The 22029-nt window shown below is 37.4% G+C and overlaps 1 protein-coding gene across 2 annotated transcripts in view; it reads left to right on the forward strand.

Annotated features, from left to right (window-relative positions):
- Positions 1 to 10430: 10430 nt before the first annotated feature.
- The window catches only part of ATG4C (autophagy related 4C cysteine peptidase), a 95859-nt gene continuing 84260 nt past the window's right edge, over positions 10431 to 22029 (forward strand). The window contains exon 1 of one of the 2 annotated variants that reach the window (XM_042997438.1): positions 10431 to 10592. The gene's annotated coding sequence lies outside the window, so the exon portion shown is untranslated. The remainder of the gene's footprint in view (positions 10593 to 22029) is intronic. The other variant, XM_007089858.3, reaches the window with a different exon arrangement.

Below are 22029 nucleotides of genomic sequence, written 5' to 3' on the forward strand. Positions count from 1 at the left end.
TGCTCTGTCTCTCTCTGTCTCAAAGATAAATAAACGTTAAAAAAAAAATTAAAAAAAAAAGACAATTAACTTGTTAAATACTTTCTCTCAGAAAGCATGAATGCAATAGATTTTTTTTTTTTTTGCAATAGATTCTTGAATAGCAAAGAACCATTTCACCATAAAGCTAGTCATTCATTTCCTTGCTTCAGTTCCTATTGCATTTTGTGGTTCCAAGGTACTTAAGAATTAGCATGATATTTGCAACAACTGTATAAGGTGACTATGTAGGTATTTTTATTTTTTATTAAAAAAATTTTTTTAACGTTATTTATTATTGAGGGGCAGAGACAGAGCATGAGAGGGGCAGACACAGAATCCGAAGCAGGCTCCAGGATCCAGCTGTCAGCACAGAGCCCAATGTGGGGCTCAAACTCACAAACCAAGAGATCATGACCTGACCCGAAGTCAGACGCTTAACTGACTGAGCCACCCAGGCATCCCTATGATGGTAGGTGTTTTTAAAATGCCCTCCAATGATCCCTGCTTCCTTGTGTGTATGCCCTTTTGTAATCGTCTCTCCTTGAGTGCGGGCTAGATGGAGTGGATTGTTTCTAACATGCAGAATACAACAACAGTGATGAGATGCTACCTGTATGACTTCCGCGGTGGCTCAGTCGGATAAGCGTCTGACTCTGGATTTCGGCTCAGGTCATGATCTCACGATTTTTGGGACTGAGCCCTGCATCAAGCCCTGCATCAGTCTCAGCACTGACAGTGGAGAGCTTGCTTGGCATTCTCTCTCTCTCTGTCCATCTCCCTTTGGTGCTCTCTCTCTCTCTCAAAATAAATAAATTAATTTAAAAAAAGATTCTCTCTCTCTCTCTGCCCCTCTCCCCTGCTCACACACACTCTTGATCTCAAATTAAAAAAAAAAGAAAAAGAAAAAAAAAAGACTATGACTTCTATTTTGCTAGCAAACTCTCTAGTGCTTCTTGGCTCACATGTTTTGAAGAAACAAGATGCTTTCTGGCAAAGAAATGAGAGTGACTATGACTAATAGCCAGTGAGGAACTAAGGCCCTTCGTCCAACAAAGAACTGAATCCTGTCAACAACCACTGAAATGAACTTGGAGGCACATTCTTCCCCAGTCATGCCTTCAGATGGGTCCATAGACCTTGGCCATCACCTTGATTACAACCTTGATGGACATCAGGAAGCAGAGAACCCAGCTAAATTATGCCCAGATTACTAATCCCCCCAAATTGTGAATTAATAACTGTTGTTCTTTAAAACCACCAAGAAATGGGTAATTTTTAATACAGAATACATAATTAACACAGTGGCTATTTAGCATTTTGTAATTTGAAACATTTTTTATTACTCTTAAGTGTGTGTGTATATGTATATATATCTATATATGTAGGTATAGACATAAAAATACATTTTAATTAGCATAAAATATGATTAGTGATGTTGAACATCTTTTCATGTGCTTATTGACTACCTGTACATATCCTTTGGAGAAGTGTCTATTCAATTTCCTTGCCTATCTTTTAACTGGGTTGTTGTCTTTTTATTCCTGATCTGTAAATTCTTTACATATTCTGGATACTAGACCTTTATCAGATATATGGCTTGCAAATATTTTTTCTATCCTGTGGACTGTCTTTTCACTTTCTTCAAAGGGTCCTTTGATGCATGAAAGGTTTTAATTTTGATGAAGTCCAATTTACTTATTTTTTTAATTAAAAAAATGTGTATTTATCTTTGAGAGAGACAGAGACAGAGCATGAGTGGGGAGGGACAGAGAGAGAGGGAGACACAGCATCTGAAGCAGGTTCTAGGCTCTGAGCACAGAGCCCGATGAGGGGCTCGAACTCACAGAGAGATCATGACCTGAGCTGAAGTCAGATACTTAACTGACTGAGCCACACAGGCACCCCTCAATTTCATACTTTTAAAGGCTGAATAATATTGCATTGTACCTATATTCATTTTGCTTATTCATTCACCTGTGTATGAACACTTGGGCTGCTTCCATCTTTTAGCTATTGTGAATAATACTGCTATGACCAGGGTGTACAGCATGAACTGTTTTTTGTTAGAGAGAAAACAAACTTTCCCCAGAAGCTCTCTAGCAAATTTTCCCTCACATCTCATTGCCTGGAATTGCGTCACATATTCATGCCTAAACCAAGAGAAATGGGCCACAATGTTTAATTAGGGTCTAAACTTTAGGCAAATCATAATTTATGTCTTGTAGGGTTTGAGGAGGGAGTAGAACTCCCCAGAAGCTCTGGGCTGTAAGGAGGATGGTGGATTCCATTATAAAAGAAGGATGTCGGGGCGCCTGGGTGGCTCAGTCGGTTAAGCGTCCGACTTCGGCTCAGGTCATGATCTCACGGTCCGTGAGTTCAAGCCCCGCATCGGGCTCTGTGCTGACTGCTCAGAGCCTGGAACCTGTTTCAGGTTCTGTGTCTCTCTCTTTCTCTGACCCTCCCCCGTTCATGCTCTGTCTCTCTGTGTCTCAAAAATAAATAAACGTTAAAAAAAAATTAAAAAAAAAAAAAAAGAAGGATGTCAGATGTACAGATGGCCAACAGGCACATGAAAAGATGCTCAACGTCGCTCCTCATCAGGGAAATACAAATCAAAACCACACTCAGATATCACCTCACGCCAGTCAGAGTGGCCAAAATGAACAAATCAGGAGACTATAGGTGCTGGAGAGGATGTGGAGAAACGGGAACCCTCTTGCACTGTTGGTGGGAATGCAAATTGGTGCAGCCGCTCTGGAAAACAGTGTGGAGTTTCCTCAAAAAATTAAAAATAGACCTACCCTATGACCCAGCAATAGCACTGCTAGAATTTACCCAAGGGATACAGGAGTACTGATGCATAGGGGCACTTGTACCCCAATGTTTATAGCAGCACTCTCAACAATAGCCAAATTATGGAAAGAGCCTAAATGTCCATCAACTGATGAATGGATAAAGAAGTTGTGGTTTATATACACAATGGAGTACTACTTGGCAATGAGAAAGAATGAAATCTGGCCTTTTGTAGCAACATGGATGGAACTGGAGAATGTTATTTTAAGTGAAATAAGTCTTACAGAGAAAGATAGATACCATATGTTTTCACTCATATGTGGATCCTGAGAAACTCAACAGAAGACCAGGGGGGAGGAAAAAAAGGGGAGGGGGAGTTATAGAGAGGGAAGGAGGCAAACCATAAGAGACTCTTAAATACTGAGAATAAACTGAGGGTTGATGGGGGGTGGTGGGGAGGGGAAAGTGGCTGACGGGCATTGAGGAGGGTACTTGTTAGGATGAGCACTGGGCGTTGTATGGAAACCAAATTGACAATGAATTTCATATTAAAAAAAAAATAAAAGAAGGATGTAAGCGTAAGCAAGTCAGTTACACTCTCCACTGCCAAGAGCAGTGAAAGTGACACACACAGGTTGAGGTGAATCTCAGATTTATATTGAATTTCTGTTTTGAAACTTTGAGGCTGGTGAACATACCTCATATTCCTGTCATCCTTGGTCATCATCTTCCTTTTTGTGTTCTCACCTGTGCTTCCTTTCCCCTAGCCCAATCCTCTACTTTTCTCCCTCTGAAATCTTTCCATTCCTTCTTTCATGCTCCAATTTGCTAAAACCTAGTTCTCCTCATAGAATTCTTATTTCACATCCTGGTTTTAATGAATGCTGACTTTTCTCTGAATTCGGTCTCCCTGAAACTTTCTTGAATTTATGTGGGTTGGTTTTTTTTTTTTTTTTTGGTCTTTTTGTTCTCACTTACTCATGCACACCAGGTCCAGAGATGAATTCAGCTTTCTTTTCATTCTGTAATCCTCTGCTCTTATGTAAAAATCCTATTCCCTGAAGAATTTTGAGACATTTGTATACACCATTCTCTACCCTACCTCACTTCTGGCTAGGAGCTTACATCTCTATCTGCCTAGCTCACAATCTTATCCATGCCCATGTTTTTTTTTTTTTTTCAATTGTTATTTAAAGTTAATTACTCCTAAAGCTCAAATCTTCCTCTTAAACTTCATATCTAACTATCTTCTGGACATAGCCATCTGACAACTCTTAAGCATTCCTTTTTTTTTTTAATTTTATTTATTTATTTATTTATTTATTTATTTATTTATTTATTTATATTTTGAGAGAGAGAGAGAGAGAGAGAGAGAGTGCAAGTGGGAGAAGGGCAGAGGAAGGAGAGAGAGAGAATCCCAAGCAGGCTCCACACTGTTAGCACACAGCTCGATGTGGGACTCAAACTCACTAACCGTGAGATCATGACCTGAGCTGAAATCTAGATCAGGACGCTCAACCAACTGAGCCACCCAGGTGCCCGTATTTTTAATTAATTTATTTATTTAAAAAAATTTTTTTAATTTATCTTTGAAGGAGAGAGAGAGAGACAGAGTATGAGCGGGGGAGGAGCAGAGAGAGAGGGAGACACAGAATTCGAAGCAGGCTCCAGGCTCTAAGCTGTCAGCACAGAGCCCGATGCGGGGCTCGAACTCACGGAGTGTGAGATCATGACCTGAGCTGAAGCTGAACGCTCAACCAACTGAACCGCTCAGGCGCCCCTATTTATTTTTTTATTTTTTAAGTAGGCTTCATGCCCAGTGTGGAGCCCAACACAGGCCTTAAACTTACTGCCCTGAGATCAAGACCTGAGCTGAGATCTCAGATGCTCAACTGACTGGGCCACCCAGGTGCCCCTTGAGATTTTATTTTTAAGTAATCTCTACACCCAATGCAGGGCTTGAACTCACAATCCTGAGATCGAGAGTAGTATGCTCTTCTGACTGAGCCAGCCAGGCGCCCTAAGCATTCGTAATTCAACATCTGGAAAATCAGAAAACCAGAAACTTAGAAATCTTTCTTGATTCCTTCTCCTCTTCACACCTCTTCTTGATTCTATTATCCTAATATCTCTGACCAATTCTTTTTGCTCTTTCCTTATCACTATTTACTTCAGACTTCCCATTTTTTAAACTGAATTATGAAAACAATCTCCTAACTGTTCTTTCCAGCCCAAATCATTCTCTGTAATACCACAACCAGCAGCCTAAAATGTCATTCCCTAAATGGCTACCTATATAACCAGGTTAAACTCCAAGATTCTTATCACAGTACACAAGACCCTTTTAAGGAAATAGCCCCCGTCTGTCTTTCCAGTCTTGTATTGGACCATTCCCTCCCTCTTGTGTTCCAACTATAATGAATTTATATTATTCCACATTGGTTGAGCCTCCCTTTTCTGCAGCTGGTTAATTTTTTTAAATTTATTTTTTAAAATTTACATCCAAGTTAGTTAGCATAGAGTGCAACAATGATTTCAGGAGTAGATTCCTTAATACCCCTTACCAATTTAGCCCATACCCCCTCCTACAACCCCTCCAGCAACCCTCAGTTTGTTGTCCATATTTATGAGTCTCTTATGTTTTGTACCCCTCCCTGTTTTTATATTATTTTTGTTTCCCTTCCCTTATGTTCATCTGTTTTGTCTCTTAAAGTCCTCATATGAGTGAAGTCATATGATATTTGTCTTTCTCTGACACTAATTTCACTTAGCATAATACCCTCCAGTTCCATCCACGTAGTTGCAAATGGCAAGATTTCATTCTTTTTGATTGCCGAGTAATACTCCATTGTGTATATATACCACATCTTCTTTATCCATTCATCCATCGATGGACATTTGGGCTCTTTCCATACTTTGGCTGTCATCGATAGTGTTGCTATAAACATTGGGTGCGTATGCCCCTTTGAAACAGCATACCTGTATCCCTTGGATAAATGCCTACTAGTGCAATTGCTGGGTTATAGGGTATTTCTATTTTTAATTTTTTGAGGAACCTGCATACAGTTTTCCAGAATGGCTGCACCAATTTGCATTCCCACCAGCAGTACAAAAGAGATCCTCTTTCTCTGCATCCTCACCAACATCTGTCGTTGCCTGAGTTGTTAATGTTAGCCATTCTGACAGGTGTGAGGTGGTATCTCACTGTGGTTTTGATTTGTATTTCCCTGATGATGAGTGATATTGAGCATTTTTTCACGTGTCGGTTGGCCATCTGGATGTCTTCTTTGGAGAAGTATCTATTCATGTCTTTTGCTCATTTCTTCACTGGATGTTTGTTTTTTGGGTGTTGAGATGTGTTGAGTAAGAAGTTGCTGCAGTGACGGTCAAAGAGGTTTTTGCTTGCTTTCTCCTCAAGGATTTTGATGGTTTCCTGCCTTACATTTAGGTCTTTCATCCATTTTGAGTTTATTTTGTGTATAGTGTAAGAAAGTGATCTAGGTTCATTTTTCTGCATGTCATTGTCCAGTTTTCTCAGCACCACTTGCTGAAGAGGCTGTCTTTATTCCATTGGATATTCTTTCCTGCTTTGTCAAAGATTAGTTGGCCATAGAGTTGTGGGTCCATTTCTGGGGTCTCTATTCCATTCCATTGATCTGAGTGTCTGTTTTTGTACTACTACCATACTGTCTTGATGATTACAGCTTTGTAATAAAGCTTGACGTCTGGGATTGCGATGCCTCCTGCTTTGGTTTTCTTTTTCAAGATCGCTTTGGCTGTTCGGGGCCTTTTCTGGTTCCATACAAATTTTAGGACAGTTTGTTCTAGCTCTGTGAAGACTGCTGGTGTTATTTTGATAGGGATTACATTGACTATGTAGCTTGCTTTGGGTAGTGTGGACATTTTAACAATATTTGTTGTTCTTATCCAGGAGCATGGAATCTTTTTCCATTTTTTTGTGTCTTCTTCAATTTCTTTCATAAGCTTTCTATAGGTTTCAGTGTATAGATTTTTCTAGTTAATTATTTTTATCATTTATCTCAGGAATTTCTCATCTAGGGTCCCTCAAATTGAGAGTAACTGACAATCCTTATTCTCTTAATACCTTGTTCATACCTCTATCATGTTTATCACACTGTATCATGGACCATAATTTTCTATCTGAATTCTCTTCATATTTCCAAAGTGCTGGGTATTTAGTATGTATAACCTGTGAATATAGATTCTGAGCTGCATTTTAAGATGAAGGTTTATTTTGCAGCACTTGCTGAATGTGGTTATGAAAGGAATAGGAAGATGGAATAATATTGCATTTAGGAGGGAAGCTGAGTTCACTGAAGTTGTTTCCAAAATTATGGGGATTCTGTGCATGTTTGCAGGTTGAGGTAAACGGGGCAGTGAAGAAAGAGAGGTTGAAGACGTAGGAGAAGTGACAGAAATAAGGTCATTTGGGAAGGAGAAAAGGTTTTAAGTTATCCTCAAAATAATTTTTTAGCTTTTAGAAGCACAAGTTATTTGTCTCATTAAGGGCTGAGTTCATTTTATCTAAAGATAATATCCTTGATCAGGGATTTATGTTACACATTTACTTATTAAACAGAACTTTCATCTTTACTTGGGTCCAGGAGGGAGATGGATAAAGAAGTACACTTGGTAGAAGTTAAGGATTAAAAGTTCACTAACAAAAATCTGGAGTTGTATCACAGTCAATGCTACTAGAATGGCTGGTATACTTTCAAAGGACAGTATATGCCTGGGATATGATGACATTTTATAAAGGTCTTGACACTTAAGATAAATGTTGTTATATATACCCATACACAGCAGTAAATGCTCTTTCATGATTTTTGAGTGTACCATTCTGATTAATCAAATATTATGGTTTTAATACTTATTATACAATCTGAATTACTAATGAAGAAAATGAAACACAGATGTTAAAAATAGCTTATATTAAAACTACACAGTATGAATAGAGAGGGAGTTTCAGGGCCTCAGATATCACAGTGAACTCCCACAACACTTATGGAGAGTAAGTTACTCTGAACAAAGTACTGTGTTAGAGCTAAGAGGGACACAGATGTTTAAGATGTGGCTCCTGCCTTTTAGAATGTGTATTAGCTCTTGCAGAGTTATGATTAACCGAATACATAAGTGATGTTTAGAAGACAACGTTACACATATTTTACTTCCCACTTTCCATTCTGATAAAGCTCTCTTATCTTATTTTCATTTCCCTTTTAAATCTTTCCTGTGCTTCAGAAATAGACATTAGTGGCTAAGCAGAGTGTTTTGTCCCTAGCAGCACTCACTGTGTATTTGTTGAACTCAGACGAATATCTTGTATGGTTTTGATTTTTGTGTGCTTGGCAATTGGCTGAATTGGAAACTCAAAGACACAGTTAAAAATGAGAAGGGAGGGGTACCTGGGTGGCTCAGTCAGTTAGGGGTCTGACTTCAGCTCAGGTCATGATATTACAGTTGAGCCCTGCATCAGGCTCTATGCTGACAGCTCAGAGCCTAGAGCCTGCTTCAGATTCTGTGTCCTGCTCACTCTCTGCCCCTTCCCTACTCCTGTTCTGTCTGTTTGTCTGTCTCTCTCAACAATGAATAAACATTAAAATTTTTTTTAAATGAGGACATTGCTGAGTACTGCAGCTCCAAGAATCTCTTTTAAAAACCTACAGTCTGTTACATAAATTATGCACTCTTTAAACTTTTTTCCACGTTCATTTACACAATTGATCATTGAAACTGCTTTAGGATATGTATATCAATTATTTAGCATATTTTAAAAGCTTCCTTAATAACATCTTTAATAAGTGGATGCAATTTTGTATTTACTGCAAACAGTTATGAATAACAGATAACCTAATTATAGTTTATCATTACCTCTAATCATTACAATGGAAATGTTTCTCTCATTGCATTCATATTGTTTTGGTGCATGAGTATGGAAAGCAGCAGATTGTTTTCTGTGATCATAGATTTTAAATATTTACTTGCTAGTGCTGCATAATTTAGCACACTGGAGTTGGGAAGCAGTTTGTATGGTAGTGGGTGCCATGTCCGTGTTACAGAATACAATTACCCTCTGTGACTTCTATGTGAGGTTATAAAAATGGTAAGTATTCTACTCCATTTTTCCAACCAATTAAAATCTGTTTTGCTGTAAATCCACAGAAAACCAATGTTAATGGTATATGTCAATTTTATTTTGTAAAATTACCACATTGTTTAAGGATTCAAGCATTGTTTCTCATGGCCTGTTAGTGCAAAATATAAAAAATAAAATACATTCATTCTTGGTAATCCAAATCTTTATGAAAGTAACAAAAAGGCATACAGACAGCTTGTTCAATGCATGCTATCTGCCCTAAGAAATCAAAACAAAGTTCTGTATTTTAAAATATGGAATCACAGACTAATGAGGCAAGATAAGTCAGTTTGTTAAATCTAATAAATGTTGCATTTATGATCTTGTGTAATTGGTTACTTGGTTGCCCTACCACATAACAGAAAATAAATAGTTCCAGTTATCTGTTTTTGTAAGAATAATGAAAATAATCCAAACCATTAACATGTTAAAAAAGTGAAAAACACTAAAAAAAGTTTATTTTTGAGAGAGCAAAAGGAGGGGAGGGCACAGAGAGAGGGGGACAGAAGATCCAAAGAGGGCTCTGCGCTGTCAGCAGAGATGTGGGGCTCGAACTCATGAACAGTGAGCTCAGGACCTGACCTCAAACGACTGAGCCACCCAACCACCCCAAAAGTGAAAAACATCTTAAAATTTAATTTTTAACTTTCAACCCTTCAATCTGAAAGGTTTCTTTTCCCTTGTAGGTACATAGTCCGGTAATACAGACTGTTAATTTTTTACTCCCAGGTCCTACTATAATTTCCTACGCAATTCAGAAGCATGCCTGGCAGACCTTGTTCCAACGCAGTCTTTCAGTACTGCAAAACGACCTAGGATTACACTTTGCAATACGTTAGTATTTCCCTCATACTCCTTATGAGTATGGATAAAAATTTCCATCTCATAAAAAGCCTTTATACCGTCCTGTGTTTCAATCCTTGAAAAATAAAAGGAATGTGGAAAATCAGCGCACACATTCCTTAATATTTTATAACTTTCTGTCTATCAGTCTCAACTACAGCTTGGCTTAGACAACCTTCACAACAGGATAGAAAGGAATATATGTATCTTTATCAAAGTGAGGCTTGGTAGGAAAGTCTACATTATTACAAGAAATTTAGTGACTCCTCTGAAAACACATCTGGGATCTCCGGGTGTCAGGTGAAAACTGAAAAAAGAGGGGCGCAGCGCATATTGGGTCTTGTAGTTCCGCGCTGAAGGAGGAGGCGTGGTGTGGCGTTGCATGCTGGGAGTTGAAGTCCAATTGTTCAGCGGGAACTCAAAGCAGACACAATGTGGCTTGTCTATTAGAGACATTGCTTACAGACACATACTTTCCCTTGGCTCTGCGCTTGCCGTATTGGTGACCTAGGGGTTGGGATGGCAAAGAGCGGGGGAAAAGGGATGGATGAAGTGAGTGGGTCATGGGCCTGTGGGCGGTTGATATTGCTACGGCCAATCAAAAGGATTTAATGCCCCGGAAGTGGCTGACATACTGGGTTCGAAAGGGAGGCCTTTCCTCTTACTACGGTGGCCGGGAAGCTCGGGATGCCTGTGGCTGCGGCGCTGAGGTCGGAGCGTCTGCGTGTGTGAGGGCTGCTTTTGGGGCGGCTGCTGCTAGAGCTGGAACACTTCCCGGGTTGGTGGCTCTTGCACATTTTTTACACCTTTCCAGTTCTGTTTCGGTGAGGGGCGACTTGAGCCTAGCGGAGTCAGGAGAAGGTTGGGACTTAGCGTCTCTGGTACCCAAATGACCGGGTTTTGGGGGGACCCACCTTCAGTGGAGATCCTGTGACCAACCGTTTACGCTCTCTGAGGGTTTTGGCACCTCCCTCATCTACTTTTTAGTGTAATTTGCCTTCTGACCTCTTGCCCTACCCGGGCTCCAAACCTAACTAACCATAAGCCTTCCTGTGGGCTGCTTGTTCCCCCCTCTCCTTGTGGCTTTTAGGTATTCCAGATACGACCTCTTGTCCACTAAGCTATCACATCCGTTTAACTTGTTTCCATTAAAAAAGAAAAGGCATGAAAAAAAAAATTAGATTCTCAAGATCTCAATCTTATCATTCCTAACACCTTATCTCCTTTTTGGCCTTTGTTACTGCTGCAGACCTTAACACTCGCCTGAATATCTTAATGCCTTTCCCTCCAGAAATTAACGTTCACTCTATTTGGTTCTTAGTCACCCTCAACTCTAACACCTTCATCTACGTCTAAGGGCTTCATAGGCTGGAGGTTCGAATACATTCTTATGATGACTGGTGAATGTGAGAGATTTCAGTGGTCATCTCAGCATGACTGCTTATTGAGTTTATATTTCTTAACATTTTTTGGCTTACATTTTCATTTTGTGTTATTTTCCAAGAGGTTTGATGCTACCTTACAGTTAAAGTAGAATACTTTGTCCTACAGCTTTTTGTATCTGAATTACTTAGGTGGGATTTTTTCCCCTCTATTCCTACTCAGAATATGTGTCCCTACTGGAATTTGCAATGATTTTGTGTCAGTTAATGGACACAACGGAGTGCTCGTTCCTTCTTGCTTGGTTGTGATTTGTAATTAGATTATGAGTCATTGAAAGTACCCAGAGGGATTGGAAAAGCTTTGAAAGGTAAAGTCTATGTATGTTCCAACTTACAAATTAATAAAGCCTGTTTGCTGAACAAGGAAGATTCTAATTCTAAGAGTTTCTAATTGGTCTAGTAATCTGATATTATATTCGATTATAAATTAATTCTCTGTAAAATTTGGGGAATTGTTTCAAGTTAATAAGTAGTCAGTATAAAGAATTGTATAGTTTAGTAAAAAAAAAAAGTTTAAAAACTATTTAACTGATATTCTTTCTGTAAAATAGAATGCAAATATGTTGAAAGTTTATTTGTTGTAATTGTTTATGGTGTATTTTTATATATTTTGATAAATCTGGTAAAACAGTACTGTATACGATTCATTAATGTTTTGTAGACAGAAATTTTTGTACTTCCTGGCTTTATGGGGACTGTGTAGCTCAAATAAGTCTGCAGCTTTTCTTCTATTCTGATTATTGCACTATGGAAATCCTAACAGTAAAACTTTTGTTCTTATTTAAGCATTTAAATACAATCTGTATATGTCAGTAAAATATAAATATTAATACTTGTACCCTGTCAAATGGGAATTATTCCTAATTAGAAATGGTTTCAGCCATGCTTACAATTTGGAGCTAAATATATAATATTTCATATGTAATTCACTCATAGAATTCTTGATTAGATAAATGTTAAGGGGCTAGACATTACTCAAACTTTATGTTTTTCTTGAGATTTTATTGATTTAGTAGGCATCCAGTGAATATGTCTTACTATTTAGCGATCATGACAAAATCATCAAAACATTTATTGAGAGCATCCTGTTGTTCTCAGCTCTGTAGTAGATGCTATTAAAGCATTACTGCACTTAATATAACAACTTCGTGAGCTGCTGAATAGTTACATTTAGCAGATTGAGAAACTGAACTCAAAGAGTTCAAGTCATTTAGTCCAGGTCATTTGACTCTTCCCACTCAACCACAGCTGCCAAGATGTATTCTCTACCCTGGAATATATAAGGAGCATTAATTCAGTAAGTATTTATTGAAGCAGCTGTTATGTACCACATACTCTTCTAGGTGCTGGAGATATAACAGTGAACAAAAGAGACAAAAGTAAGTTCTTGGGGAGCTTACACTATAGCAGAATGTATGGCATGTAAACCTTGCCTTCAAGAAGCTGCAAATATAGCCAATATGCATTAGATTTTATGTATTTTAGAATGTTAAAGTTGAAAAAAGAGATTAACTAGGAAAGATTTAATGAAGAAGATGGGATTTAATGTAGAACTAAAATAGTGTATATAGAATTGGTAGGTAGAAACTTGAAGAAAAGTGATTTTAGCTTGAGGCATAAAAATAACAAAATTCTGAATTGTAAGGGAGACAGGGGAGAGGGAGGGACAGATAACTGGACTGCTTTTCAGTAACTTGCACACACAAGTGCACAGTATTGGTTGAATTTGAAGCAAATGTTTAAATGAATGAAGCTATGACAAGAGTTCAGATATGAAGCAAAGAGGGATTAGATAGATCTACTGTTATTATAGTGGGACTGGAAGACAGGAATGCATTTGATAGCTGTTGATGAAAGAACCAGTAGGTTCTGTTAATTATTAAATATTGGGAGTAGGGTGGTGGCCAAAGGAGAAGGGAGGCTACATTACCAAGTTTGAACTGATTGGACCAGGTGTGTTGTAGATTTATTTACTTATTTCATCAAATCATGAGGTTTTAGAAAAAATTCCAAGATACACCTTTGTTTATGAATCACTATGAAAGAAGAAAATATTGCCAATTAAACAAAGATCGTCAACTATAAGTTGTATTCATTTTCAGAGTTAAAATGTGAAAATGTGTGATCTAGAAATGATGAAATAAAATACTCCTTATAATGGTTGGTGGACCTTATAACCATTTTCCCCCCTGTTTATAAATAAACTTGCAATCTTTGACATGCATTCAGTTATTTAGCATTTATTTATTAACTGGGCACTCTTCTTGGTCACAATGATGAAATGGTGAGCTTCATCACAGAACTACCCTCATAGAACTTACTGTGTAACAGGGGAGGCAGACATAAATCAAATGTTCAAAGATATTTAAAGTTCCAGCTATTGTAAGTGCTATAAGAGAGGACTTGATGTTATACAGAGGAAACACTGTTTACAAGAGGGACAGCAGTGTGGATGGGAAGAGGCCAGATTAGAGACGATTATATCTTGGGCCAGATGGTGGTGAAGATAGAAGTGATGGATTTAGAGATATTTAGGAGGTGGAACGAGGTGATGGATTGGACATGAGGAAAGAGGAAGAGGAAGGTGCTGCCACCACTAGGTTTTTGGCTTATGTAACTGGATGGATAGTGGTATAGTTCACTAAGCGAACACTGTAAGATGACCAGGTTTGGAGGGACATGGTTTATTTGTTAATATTTTTTATGGTGGCATTAGTTTTCAAGGTTAATTGCTTATTCTTTTTTTTTCTTTTATGTCATTGTTTTAATTAAGTATATTTGAGGAATGATGTACCTGAAATAAATTTTTTCAGTTTTTTTTTTTCTTGAGAGCAGGGATAAAGTTCTAGATGAAAGCATGTTGGTATTCGTTTTGAATTTATATGTAACATTCAGCCATATATATGAATAGGTAACTGAGTACAGTTATATATGATCTTTATTTTCACGTGGGATTTGGCAATACATTGGGCTTCTGGTTAAATTCTAGCTTTTTCATTCAGTTAGTGTATATGTAAATTTAAATGTGTATTTGGGAAGAAAGGCATGCTTTTGGTTTTTCCTTGAAATGGCTCCTTTGTGTAATTTTTCATAAATTTTGAATCAGTACAGTTTATTTTTAAAATTTTACATTTCATAGTAAAGCAGTGGAAGAGCAAAGAGCATGGGCTCTGGAGTCAGACTGCCTGGATTCAAGATGTGTTTTGCTATTTACTAGCAGTATGACCTTGTAGTAGTTATTTAGTCTTCCAAGCCTTTTTTCCTCTTAATCTGTAAGATGAGGATAATACTAGTATCTGTGTTACAGAGTTGTTAAAAGGATTAAATGATATGTAATATATGCATAGGTTAACAAAATTACTGGTACAGAGTTTGTGTTTATTTTTATTAGAGATATGTGGTCTGAAATTATCTGTGTATCTGTATTAACATTTTAATTTTAGAGATCCTTGTAACTAATAGATCCCAATTGGAGAAAGAATTTGGCTAGTCATATTTGGATTTGGAATAAATATTACTTAGCATAGTTCTGCTAATTTATAATTGTCCTAGATGACTTACCACATGTCATCTTTTAAGAATTTTCGTCAGAGATTATGTTTAGTCTACAGCTATCATAGGAAACTAATGGTGTCTTGGTTTGTAATTACTTATTATTTGTTAGAATTAGTACTTTTATTTTTAGCTAAACCTTTCTGAACTTCATACTTGATTTTAGCACTTATGGATAGGATGAATAAGTTAGACTTAATATAGCCTGATCAGCTGCATGAAAGTAAATTTAATTTCCACCCTACTTTTTCTTCCAACTTTTTTCTTTTGAAAGTTTCAAACCTACAAAAAAGCTGAAAGAATAGTACAGCAAATATCTGCACATCTTTTACTTAGATTCACTAGTTGTTAACATTATACCTCATTTGTTTTTTCTCTCTCTAAATACACACACATGCATGCTTTTTTTTTTCATGCTGAACCATTGGAAACTGAGGTTGGAGACATCATGACACTTCACTCCTAAATTCTTCGCCATACATCTCGTATGAATTAGGACATTTTCCTACATAGCTATAATGCTGTGGGCACACCCAAGTAACTTAACCCTGATTGATATTATTTAATGTATAGGCCATATTAAAAAATTTGAATTTATCCAAATGTTTATCAGTAACCTCCCTTATAGCTTAAAAAACATACTGAATCCAATCAGAGATTATGAATTTTCTTAGTTGTCATGTTTGTTTTATTCTTCCTCCTTCCTGTTTTTTTTTTTTTTTTGTCTTTTAAGACTGACATTTTTTTTAATTAAAAAAAATTTTTTTATTTTTGAGACAGAGTGACAGAGTATGAGTGGGGGAGGAACAGAGAGAGGGAGAATCCAAAGCTGGCTCCAGGCTCTGAGCTGTCATCGCACAGAGCCCAGCACAGGACTTGAACTCATGAGCTACGAGTTCATGACCTGAGCTGAAGTCAGATGCTTAACCGACTGAGCCACCCAGGCGCCCCTCAAGACTGATATTTTTGAAGACTCTAGGCTATTTTGTTTTGTAGATTTTTTTATTAAAATTTTTTTTCTTAATGTTTATTTATTTTTGAGAGAGAGATAGAGTGCTAGAGGGGGAGGGACAGAGACAGAGAGGGAGAGACAGAATCCGAAATAGGCTCCAGGCTCTGAGCTGTCAGCACAGATGCCAGCACAAAGCCCAATGAGGGGCTTAAACCCATGAACTGTGAGATCGTGATCTGTGCCAAAATGAAGAGTTGGATGCTCAACTGACTGAGCCACCCAAGTGTCCTCCCTCCCCCCCTTTTTTTTCTTTTTTTAAAGTAGGGTCCATGCCCAATGTGGAGCTTGAACTCATGACCCAGAGATCAAGAGTCGCATGCTCTACCGACTGAGCCAGTCAGGTGCCTCACTGTTATTCTTTTTTTGATGATTAAATTATCTCAAATCTGATTAGTCCCTTCAAGCCAGTTCCTATGGCCTTTGCATATGTCCATGTTGGTATTTGGGCATATTCTTAATTTTTTGTACAAAAGATGTTCCAGGCTCACCTTGTATATTCCTTGCTTAAGACCTGGAGTTAGCCATTTTGCAATGGAGTCCTGGTCCAATTTATTGGAAAACAGTACTCAGAAACCAAGATTTGGGCATTGAATATACTCACTGCTACTGGAGTATCACTGCTTTTAGGCTCTTTAAATAAATGGACACACATGCGCGCGCGCGCGCACACACACACACACACACACACACACACACACATTTTTTAAAAGAAATCATGAATTTATAGGATGCTTTCAATTCGGATTCAGAACCACAGAGTTTATCTTCACCTTCTGTCAGTTCATATTTGTATCTCCCTTTTCCTACAGGGAGAATTCCGATTCAAAACTGTATTAATATATTTACCCATCTATCCTATAAAACATTTAAGTTAGTTTTGGAATTACTATACTGATACTCTCCAACAACAGATTTACCACTTAAAGATTTCTTTGCCATTTTATGTCCTTAGACTATATTCCACTAAAGATGTATAGTCAAATTATATGTTCCAAGTCATTTGAATTTTTTTTCTGTGATTATGTTTTCAATTAAAAATATAAAGATCTTACTAAACTAATTTTTTGTAGACTCTGTAAGTTATCTAGTAAAATGACTAAAGTAGCCATAATAATTTAAAACTTCAGCAATAATATATAGTTATAGGGAACTCCAGAATAGTTATATCAGGTAGAAAATATGCAGTTTTTATCTTTGTAAGGCTGTAAACTTGTAGCTCTATTTTCAAATTGATACACTATTGTTTAAAATTAGGAATGATGAGAAAATGACATCAAACAATTCCATTTATAAGCCAAAACAATTGTGTTTGTGAACATTTTAAACAATGCTCTTCTTTTGAGTGATGATACAATTCAAGCATTAATCTTTAACAATAGACATAATTGTTGAGGGTACTTTAGCACATTCCTAAGGAATATGGCTAGTGTTATCCTCATTTATACCCAGAATAGTAAGATTTATGTTATTTGTGTGTCCTTGGTCTTTGTATTTGAAGAGTCCCAGTTGTGACTGTGTGTGATTTTTTTCATATGTGAATATTCTCATTGGAAAGGGGGAAAATATTTCTCTGAATAATTATAACATTTTATATTTCTACTGTGAGACATACCATGTTCTGTCTTGAGTTCTGGTTAGTTATAAACATCTTTCATATTAGAATGTAAGTTTAATGGGGTCAGGAACTGGGTTTCATGGCTCATTGTATCTCCCATAGTTCCTTATGAAAGTAACCAAATACTTGATGAATGAATTAATGTGATATTTTGTGTTTAAGTGAGGTATAATTATTAGTCTCAATAATATGGATGCACCTTTTTGTAGTAGAAGTAAACTAATGGAATGGGACTTGGAAAAGGTCTTATCCATATTTACATGTTAAACCTCAAAATCACTGTCTGAAATTGAATTTCCCATCTTCCCCTTTAGCCTTCTCCTATTGGGTTAACTGTTTCTGTTAATGGCATTATTATCCTCCTAGACATCAGACCTGAAATCTCAGAGTCACTTTAGTGTTTCCTGTATGTACGTATATAAACATTCATATATTTGTATGATGTTGGTAGTTCTACCATGTCACCTGTTGCTTATATCTCATTTCTTATCCCCTTACCAGTATTCTGACTGAGACCCTCATTAACACTCATATAGTAGTCTTCTGACTAATTGAAGAAATTGAGAATATTTAATGTGGAAAAGAGATGATGCAGCTGGGAGGTGGGTGGGAGGGTATGGGAGGTCTTTATATGATGGGTTATCAAATGTAAGACAGATTAGTTTCAGAAGGCCCAACCAGGATCAGTTGGTAGAAATTAAAAGGATACAGACTTTCGGTTCCATATGTCTTTCAGACAAGTGAAGTTGTTTAAAATGAGCTGGAATGGGGCGCCTGGGTGGCTCAGTGGGTTAAGTGTCCGCCTTCACCTCAGGTCATGATCTCATGGCTCATTAGTTCGAGCCCCATGTCGGGCTCTGTGCTGACAGTCCAGAGCCTGGAGCCTGCTTCAGATTCTGTCTCCCTCTGTCTCTGCCCCTCCCTGGCTCGTGCACACACACTCTCTCTCTCTCTCTCAAATATAAACAAACATTAAAAGAATTTATAAAATGAGCTGGAATAATATAGTTATATGGATACTCTAGAATAATTATGTTAGTAAAGAAAAATAGTTTAAAACACTATCAGGCTTGGGGCGCCTGGGTGGCTCAGTCGGTTAAGCGTCCGACTTCAGCTCAGGTCACGATCTCGCGGTCCGTGAGTTCGAGCCCCACGTTGGGCTCTGGGCTGATGGCTCAGAGCCTGGAGCCTGCTTCCGATTCTGTGTCTCCCTCTCTCTCTGCCCCTCCCCCGTTCATGCTCTGTCTCTCTCTGTCTCAAAAATAAAAGTAAAACGTTAAAACACTATCAGGCTTTTAAATTTATAGCTCAGTACTTAAAGCTCATTAAGTACTGAGCGCCCTGTTTTGGAGGTGTTCCCTAGAAGCTGGGTGAATGCACTTGGCTAGGATGTTGTAAAGGAGATCTCACTGCTATATAGGTGTTTGAATATGATTAATGATTAGTGAGTGAGTTTGAACCAGACAGCAGGTTAGATTCCGGTGGGTGGGAGTGTTTTGTTTTGTTTTTTTAATTTTTGAAATTCACACATTTTCTTTCATTGTACACTGTAGGTTAGGAGAGATTACTGATAGATTGGAGTGCATTATGTGGGAAAAAATGGTTAAGAACTGTTATTAATATTACTACTCTCTGGTTACTAGATACTTGGTAAATTCCCTTTGAATCCCGAGATTCTGAAATCCTTCCATACTTGTAGAGGTTAGGTTAATTTTGTCAATTAAATGATTTGACCCTGTATGTTGCTTCTTATATGCAGACTACATATTTAACCGCTTGCAAAGTTGTATTTTGAAGTATGGAGGCTCCAACCATTCATAGTTACCCCAGACTTACAGACCCCAGAGGTTATGTGATATTATTAAAATTTATTTATCAAATTATAGTAAATATTTTATGCTTCTTAGAGATAAGATCAAGATGAAGTAAGTATTATATGATCTTAGAGATAAGATCAAGAAGATCCAAGGAATACTTAAGGCAGGCCAAGTATCATTAATACTTCTTACTATAATTTTCAAGTAAATGAGGTCATTTAAACTCCTTATATCCTGTTTAGATTGTTATGATGACGACTTTACAGTCTGAACATGTACTGCACAAATGGAGGCTTTTGCCTGTAGGAACTTGATAGCAAGGCCACATTTGAGGGTAAATGAATGCTCAGTACTTAGTGTCTTCTTTGTAATTTCTACTAGATTTAAGAGAAGAATGCATAAGTAGTACCTTTTATTTGCGTTATCATTGTAAAGTAGCTGTGCATTCATGTAGTGTTTTTACCAGGAGGGTGTGATCCTGAGGAGTCGAAAGAATGTTTGTAAGATGTATCCTTAAGGCAAAACTATCTTATTAAAAATGGGTTGTTGTTGTTGTTGTTTTTTTTTTTTTTTACTATTTTTGAGAGAAAGGGAGAGAGCACGAGCCTGTGAGCAGGGAAAGGGCAGAGTGAGAGGGTGACAGAGGATCTAAAATGGGCTCTGTGCTGACAGCAGAGAGCTTAATGCAGAGCTCGAACTCATGACCTGAGCTGAAGTCAGATGCTCAGTTGACTGAGCCACCCAGGTGCCCCTTTTATCCTTCTTTAAAAAAATTTTTTTTTTTAACGTTTATTTATTTTTGAGACAGAGAGAGACAGAGCATGAACGGGGGAGGGTCAGAGAGAGAGGGAGACACAGAATCCGAAACAGGCTCCAGGCTCTGCACGGTCAGCACAGAGCCCGATGCGGGGCTCGAACTCACGGACAGCGAGATCATGACCTGAGCCGAAGTCGGCCGCCCAACCGACTGAGCCACCCAGGCGCCCCTCATCCTTCTTTTAAAAGCCAGTTTCTTAATATGTGAGTCCTGCCCTTATTATATATCTGTTCCTTTTCTCAGTCTTTTTTATCCTTATCTCTTACTATCATCTACTTTGCCTAACCCTTAGCTCTGAAAGGGGACAATCCAAATAAATATTACCAGTGTTCGCCCTTTCTTCATATTGGTGACTTTTTAAAAGAAATAAACATGCTAGGTTTACAAACAACATTGTTAGACTACCAAGTTCAGTGTAGGAAGATAGAAGATTGGCAAATATAGGAAAAGAGAGAATAGAAATGGATACAGTAATTGATGTTTCTGCAAAGAACTGAGATGGAGGGCAATAAGAGAGCAGAGATGACAGACCAACATATTGAGAGACATTCAAGGTCAGACAAGGGATTAATAATTTGTTACTAAAAGTGCAAGCAGGTAGAAAAGGTTACAGTAGATGAAAACTTAGAATGGACCTCACAGTTCATTTTATTTGATGGTATAGCTAAAAGCACATAAAAATTCTAAATCAATATCTATATTTCATTTTGCTGCAGAATACCGTTTGGGGAAGATGCCCAAGCATACGCAAATCCAGTAAATCTGCAGTGTTTTTGTCGGTTGTACTATGTGACTGAGATATATTCTGTAGAATCAGTTCCTGAAGTTCTGTCAGGAGCTTTTACTTGGCTTTAAATTCTCAGTGGATAAAATATTCTGTCTACTGCCATATGAGAGAGGCTGATTACCTTCATCTGCCCTTCAAGGGCATTGATTTGAGTACCCTTTACATTTATCAGTTTATAATTTATCGACTGTCTTAATGCATGGTTATGGTTAGAAAAGTGACTCTCTAAAAATGACATCTGGGTCTCAATCGATGATTTTCATATCAAGGGTTGTAGCTCTGCTTTCCAAAAGAACTCTGCTTAGTCTTCACTCTGCTTTTCACATAATTAACAGTAAAGTTTAGGAATAAACCTCATCTGATAGCTTTATGTTTACTAAGATAAAATAAAATAGAATTTTCTCTTCTTCACTGCTATTTTTTAATTAAAATGGATTTGTCAGAATGTAAGTAATGAACAGAAATATGGGAATGATGGATGGTAAGATTTATTGTAGTATGCATTAATAAAGTCTACTTGAAAAAAGTTACTTATTTCTCTAAACTTCAAGAAATACGTATAAATCCCTTCTTCAAAGTGGAAATTGGGAACAGTGTTATTTTGATGGTTTTCCAGACTGAGGCTCTGACAGCACTACATAAAATAAACAAGAATTTTGGCATATTGTTTTGATCACTGCAGCAGTGAAACCAGGTATTTTAGATAACAAAAGAGATTGAAATATAATAGGTAATGAGTAAATCATCACTTTATACCTGATAGAATGAATTTTAATTCATTTTTAATTTTTTTTAAAAATTAGGAAAGTTTTTGGAAAGGGAATTTGTGGGTGAGGATAGTTTAGAATTTTGCAATGAGACTGCTGTCAAAGTTCATTGTGGTTTTATTTATTTATTTTTTTGCTCAGTTTAGTTAAACTAAAAGTACTGTTTGTCTTGCCTTTCCTTGGCTTATCTCACACAGGTGTAAAAAAGACATTTTAATAGACTGAATGGACTCAGTTATTAATTTATTCCTTTTCCTCTTTCCAAATCTCACTATTATTTTAAAGAGAAACAAAAATTATGAATTAACTAGGGATTTCCTCTAATTCATTTTATTCAGCCAAAACTGCCATAGGGAATTATATTGAGGAAGTTAAGTTTTCTACATGACTAAATAGCTGAGTGTGA

This window comes from Panthera tigris, chromosome C1 (genome assembly GCF_018350195.1).
Source record: "Panthera tigris isolate Pti1 chromosome C1, P.tigris_Pti1_mat1.1, whole genome shotgun sequence".
NCBI classification, from domain to species: Eukaryota; Metazoa; Chordata; class Mammalia; order Carnivora; family Felidae; genus Panthera; species Panthera tigris.